Below are 6860 nucleotides of genomic sequence, written 5' to 3' on the forward strand. Positions count from 1 at the left end.
TCATCGCTTTCATCCTTAAGATAAGTGAATCCTTGCCTGGGGTTTACTCTCTGCCCTTTATTCCCCTGTAGCTGACCGGAGGCATTTGTGAATTTACAAAGCTATGCAACATTACTGTTCCCCAGCCCCCTTTAGCAAACCACCTCCCTCCCAGGAACACTGTCCAGGGGTGATGGGTCCAGCTTCCCACCAGCTCCACGCTCCACATCTTGCCCCTCTGATGATGTTCACTAGGCTCTTTGTGTTTGGGTTTTTTAACCAAGTGGGCCCTCATAATAAGAACTGTCCCTCCTTCTAAGCATCTAAACATGTAGTTCTTGCTTTCCTCCAGAGCTCTCTTCATTATTTCCAAGCCTCCCCCACCAACCAAAAAAAAAGACAAGAACAATAGGAAAGTTCTTAAGAATATGTTGGCTTTTGCTTTGTCTTGATATTTTCAACTTGTGGTCCAGGGCAAATAAAGAGAGAGGCTTTGTCACCACTGCATTCTTGAGTCCGTAGAGTGGTAAGGCGGTGTTGCTGCCTTGTGCTGGGCTTTCACACACAGCCCCGGACTCCCAGGGTCTGAGTCTCCCCTGGTTGTAGGAAAAGAGGCTCCCGAGCCCACGGCAATCTCAGGTCCACATGCTCTGCCTCAGATCACCAAGCCCCTTCGGGAAGCAGCCGTGTCCCCTTCACTGTTGGGAACGAGGAATGGCTTGTGAGAGCGAGCAGAAATGTGGAGTCTACCAATGAGAATCAGATGTAGCATCATCCTTGGGTTCCCAGATTTCTGCTGCCGCAGGCTTATCCCTTCCTTGTACCTCTTCGGTCGCCTGACGCCCCATTACGGAATATACAGCCGAAACAAAACACGAGGGAGGGTAAGCACGAGGAAGGCCACGAAGGCAACATTTTCGGCAAGGCTACCGTCCCTGACACCTGTCCTTCTCCACCCTGACTCCGCTCTGTGCAGAGTGTGAGGAAATGCCCCAGGAAAAGAGAACCGTACCCTTGCCAGCATTCCCACCCCAAGGCCCTGAGCAGACATGCCCATGGGCGCCAGGACAGAAGGCAGTGGAAGGGAGGGAAGCAGCAGCACTCCCGCCCTTGAGGACTATAAACGGGTTTGCTCGCCTTTGGTGGCCCTTGGCTGCAGGACAGTATGTCTGTGAGAAAGCTCTCTTCTGGCACAGCACATTTTCCTGTGGTCCTTCAAGAAAGCTGCATGTGGAATTCGAGAGAGAAAAGTCATTCACCTAAACTGACATTTTTGCTGGTTCAATTTAGATAATCACTAAAGTAATATATTATGGTCATGTTGGCCTTATATATGAAAAATTCTAAACAAGAGAAAATAACACACTGAAGAGGAACTAAATGTTGGAGTGCTGAGTGAGCAGAGTGCTTGGGTTGTGACTTCCATGCTCTCCCTGCCTCACTGGCAGCACATCAGCCCTCGCCAGGCACCTGTCTGCTTTCTAGGTTAACCCTTGCCAACAACCTGGCCAGGCTTATCACAATAGATGTGATCTCTTCACAGCTTGGTTCACTCTTCTTCAGGAGGTAATTGGCCTTCCTTGCTTAAAATTGAGGCAACGCCCCTCAAAAACTAAATTAGAGGGCTCCTCACAGATACAGCCCAAGTGTTGGGAAGAGAAAGGTAAGACCGAGTGTACAAGTATATTCTGAACCGTAGATGCTAGTGCAGGGAGAGAGAAATACAGGAGCTTTCAAAGCCACCTGTCTCTTTTAGAACATACTTTCCCTCAGGCCTTGGGCTCAGCGAGGAGAGACAGGAAAATTCTGGCTAGTCTTCCAACCCCATGAGCTGCCCAGCCTATCCCTGGCAGACGCACACTTGCCCCAGGAAAGGAGAGAGTAAAGAAGCCTTCCCCAGACCTCACCGTTCCTCATTCCAAACATCTTGTAAGTCCCAGGGGCACTGGAAGAGTTCATCCTTAGCCAAACATAACTTCCTGTTTCTAAGAAAGGGCAAGGGGAAAAAAAAGTTGAAAGAGGTTTTGGACACTGGAGATTTCGAATTTCAGTAAACGCAAATGAATCAGACACATGTGGAATAAATTTCTCCGGAAGTAAGAAGAGATGCTGTGAGTTCCCTTTGCTGGACCAGAAAGTGGGAAAGGGGCAGCTGAGGTGGGAGGTTCCTCAGAGGCTAAAAGGAGAGAGAAAAGCCATGTGAACGTTGAATCAGGGAGAGGGTCCTGGTGATGGCAAGGGTCAATGTGGGCCCTCCCAAGGTCACATCCTGAACTTGCTTATTACTCAGAACTTCTCCACCTCTGAAGTCAGGAGTTTAAATATCCTACTACCGACCATGATCTCCTATCCTTCCAGATCTCTCACTAGCTCCCACTAAATTTATTTTAAGGATCCCCATATTCTTGACCACCTCCATATGGACACATTCCCTTGTCTTTATTTCTCCTTGGTCTCCCCTTCCTCTTTCCCTGTGCTGCTTAGACTTCGTGTTCCAGAACCTTCACCTCAGTCTTGCCAACAGCCCCAACTTCTTTGTCCCATTGACATTCTGTGGAACGCAACAAGCAGAGCCTCACTCCGGAGCCTCACCCTCACCTCTCTGCCTCATGCTCATTAACATCACGCTAACAGCCAGGCCTCACACTGCTGAGGGAAGTCGCATGGGTGCCACCCTAAAGTTAGGGTCCTCAGTGGAAACTCTGACCCAAGCAGGCTTCTTTAGTCAGCTCTATTGCTGGTTCTCAGAAATTATTATACACTTTCTCCACTATCCTCAAGCTCATGACCCTGCCACATTTCCCCTTCCTATGTGTAGATAACCTTACCTCCTACTATCAAGTGGTACCAAACCCTGCATCTCCCATGATGGAAGGGAGAAAACGGACAGTCCCACTGTTAAGAGGTCAAGGTACAGACATGAATCTAGAGGAACATTATAATCCTACCTTATTTTGGGTTCAAGAGATGTATTCCAATTGCTGTCAAGTCCACAGGACGGTGAAGATACAGGAGATTATTTCTCTACCTTATTAAATTAATCCCTCAGCTCCTCTGAAGGTCATAGCACATCAGGTCTAGACATCCAGATCTCACACATGGCTCAACTTCCCCATCCTATCATCCTTGTTGACCCCTATGTTCTCCACAGAGTAAATGCCTTTTCTACCCAGTGGAATGCCTTTTCTTGGGCTTGGCCCCTGACAGGATTCATTCTGTTCCACGTCGAGTCACTGCTACATGGAGCTGGGTCTTCAGATCTCAAGGGTGGAAGAGGGGAAGAGGGGAAAAGCCCTCACAGGGACAGGTCCAAGGACAACGTATCTTAAAGACAACAGACTTTCCACCATGCTAACTTTGGCCTCCTGCTAGCCTATCTCTGATGTGTTGTAATGCTGAAAGAATGTCTACCTCTTCTCTGTCTTGAATTATTTGCCAAAGGTCCCTTTTGTTTTCTCAGCCTCCAAATGTGCTAGATTTCAGGAAGGGGGATGGGGTGGGGGGTGAAAAGAAAAACCTGCCCCACAAGAAAATGAAAGTCATCCTACAAGATGCTCGATTTCTTGCCACGAATCCCAAGGTCTTACCTGTACCTACAGCTATCCTTTTAAAACCCAGCCTCTCTTGTTTACCTGATGAGTTATTTCCCTGTCAGAATTAATCCATTCTGGACACCACCTTTTCAAGTCCTTCAAGGATCCCTCCTTCTCCTGTAGATTTAGCTTCCCCCACTCTGCTGGCTCCTTCCTGTGAGAGTCTGAAGGACGCTGCCTCATCTTGCTGCTCTCGTGTTGTGGCCCTATCTCTTCGTACTCCCCTTGCTTGCCAAGCCCCTGCTGCTCCGCCAACGTAGGCACTCCTCGCTCCCTCTGGACATCCCTGCGCATTCTTCCCTTGCCCTGAAATGTCCTTTTTCCCTTTTCTTCTCTCCTCACTTCAACAAACTCCTATTTATTCATCAAGCCCCAGATTCAAGGTCACTTCCTCAATGAAACCCCCCAGGTTGGATTAAACACCCTCATGGCATTGTGCACTTCACATTTCAAATACGCAGCACACTGGTAGTCCTTCCTGTCTCCACCGCTAGACCCACAGTCCATGAGAGCCGGACCATGCAGACCATGTGTTCTGTTCATTTGCACACAGCAGGCACTTCATAAATGAAACAACAAATGGTCGAGTTTTTTTTCTACCTCAGTACGTTTACTCCACCTCCACAGTCCTCTCTGCTCCTTCCACAGTCACATTTCGGAAGATTGCTATCCCTCTCACCCGCTAACAATCCAGCTCCCCCCAGAACTGCCCACAGAGACTGTGTTGCCAAGGTTGCCAGTGACCTTGTGCTAAATCCAGACATTCCTCTCTCCTACTGCCTGAGCTCTGGCTCTCCTTTGCAGCTGCGGAGATCCTCAGGGATCTACTCAGTCTTCCTGGGTGATCTCTTTTCCACATGCTGATCACTCCCAAATTTAAATCCTGAGGCTGTGTCAGGGGCCCCCAAGACCACCCAGTCATTTGGAGATTCACTGAAGAACTCAGAACACAGCATGTAGCTATTCTCATGGCTGAGGTTTATTACAGAGATGCAGTTGAATGATAAGGGACAAAGACACAGGAGGAGACTGGAGGAATCCACAGGAGGCTTCCTTGTGTGCTCTTCCTCCCATGAGGGGCCACGCAGAGCCCAGTCTTGCTCCAAAACCTGCGTGTGACATTTCTGCTCAGGGAAGCCCATGAGAGACTCAGTGCCCTATGTTTTAACTGGGGGCCAGTCAGGTAAGCAGCCTCTGCCTAGCACATACCAAAATTCCAGACTCCCAGAAGGGACGTAAGTGTTCAACATAAATCATCTTGTCTGCACAAACAGTGCAGGGACCCAACCTTATCAGTCAACTGTTGACTGGGACACTCTGAGATCCAAGTTCCTAGAAACCAGCCAAGGGCCCACCGTGCCATCAGGTCTTTCTAAGGACAGCAGTGGCAGGCGTGCTGTGTTCACTCCTTTCTGGCTGGAGCTGTCTCCTGAACCACAGGCCCATGTCTTTCCAACTTCCCACCAGACTCAGTGTCCTCAAACTCACCCTCTTCCTCCCAGCTGTTGTGACTATGACCGATCTTCTGTTTCTCCTTCTTCCCCACCCATCCTATCCACTGGGCCCCAGATGCAACCACTCCTCTCTACTCCCACTACTGCTCACGGTCCCCCTAGGATGGCTACAACAGGCTCTCCCATTCTGCTTGATATCCCTCCAATCTGATGCTCACATTATTCAGTTAGCTTTTAAACATGAAAATGGGATCACTTCATTTCCCCATTTAAACCTTATAATGGCTTCCCAATCTACTAAGAATATAAATCTAAAACCCTTAACAAGACCTACAAGTTCCTAAGTGAACATGACAGCTCCCAGTCTTATTTTATGTCGCTCTCCTCCCTCTGGTGACATTTGTGTCTTATCAGTTTCTCACCAAGCCATTTCTCATCCAAGGGCTTCACACATGCCCTTTCCAAGCCTGGGATGCTCTTTCCTCTGCCCACCCTTGGCTCCCCTCAGCTCATCCTCAGGGTCCCAGGTTGAAGGTCAGATCCTCAGGAAGTCCTCCCCCATTTTCCCCAGTCTAAATGAGGCCCCATTACTCTTTTTCATAATTAGTAACTATAAATATCTTATATGCATTGTTCGTATCATGCCTCCCTCTCCTCCCCACTAGACTGGAATCTCCACGAGGACAAGAACTCTTTGTTTGCCACTGGATATCCAGAGCCAAGCTAGAACCAGCCACATGACTGTGTGCAGTCTCCATTGGCTCAGCTGCCCTCATGAAGTACCATAGACAGGGTGGCTTAAACCGCAGACATTTCTGGAGACTGGAAGTCTGAGACCAGGGTGCCGCCATGCTTAGTTCCTAGTGAGGACCTACTTCCTGCTTGCAGATGGCCCCCTTTCCTCGGTTCACACTGACGGGGAGAGAGTGAGAATCCAAGCTCTCTGGAGTCTCTTCCCATATGGCCAGAAATCTCATCATGAATGCCCCACCCTCATGACCTCCTCTAAACAAACCTACCTCTTCCTCAAGTCCCCATCTCCAAATATTATCACCCTGGAGGTTAGGGCTACAACACATGAATTCGGGGATGGGTTCCAGAGTATGTGCTCTCGGTGTTCAGGGAACAAATTCCTGAATTGCTGACAGAGTTGGATTTCTAAAATGCATATTTAATCTTGTTACTCCTTCACCCAAAACTCCCTCATGATTCCCTGTGCCTATAGGATAATTTCCTAAGTCCTTGGAGACAAGCTCTGAGCCTGTGATGACCCAGCCCCTGCCTCTCTGCCCAGTGTCTCTCCCCACGGTGCGCCCTGGAGACCTCCCCTTTCTTCTTCAAGAGCATGTTCCGGTGCTCCTGTCTTCTTCCGAATCTTTGCCACCTAGGGGCCGCCCTCCTCTCTTCAGTGGCACTGGACCCTGTTCGAAGCTCCCTAAAGCACAAAGCACTATAGCAGAAGTGGCGCATCTGAGGAGACCTCGAGACCAGAGGCAGTGAAACTTCCAGAAACCTGACCTCCTACGCACTAAGGAACTCCAGAGAGAAAACACATCCAAGGAAGAAAGAGCCACCCACGGGAGCTTGACCTGAGTCCCTCCTCCCTGGAGGGAGGAGGCTGTGCCAAGCACGGTGTCTATCCCCCAGCACTAGGTGTCACCAGTTACACAACCCCTTGCTGCCCTGAGAAACTCCCCCTTACCTGCTGGGTGGAGCAGAGATAGTCCCGCCATCCTAGCACCACCATCACTCCCACTGTCACACCCTGAGAAAACTGGGGCGGACTTGTCATAACTCTGCACATGTCCTTCCCCAGTTTGATGAGTGATTGATG

Source organism: Ursus americanus, chromosome 16, assembly GCF_024610735.1.
Source record: "Ursus americanus isolate L20-20 chromosome 16, mUrsAme1.1.p, whole genome shotgun sequence".
Lineage (NCBI taxonomy): Eukaryota > Metazoa > Chordata > Mammalia > Carnivora > Ursidae > Ursus > Ursus americanus.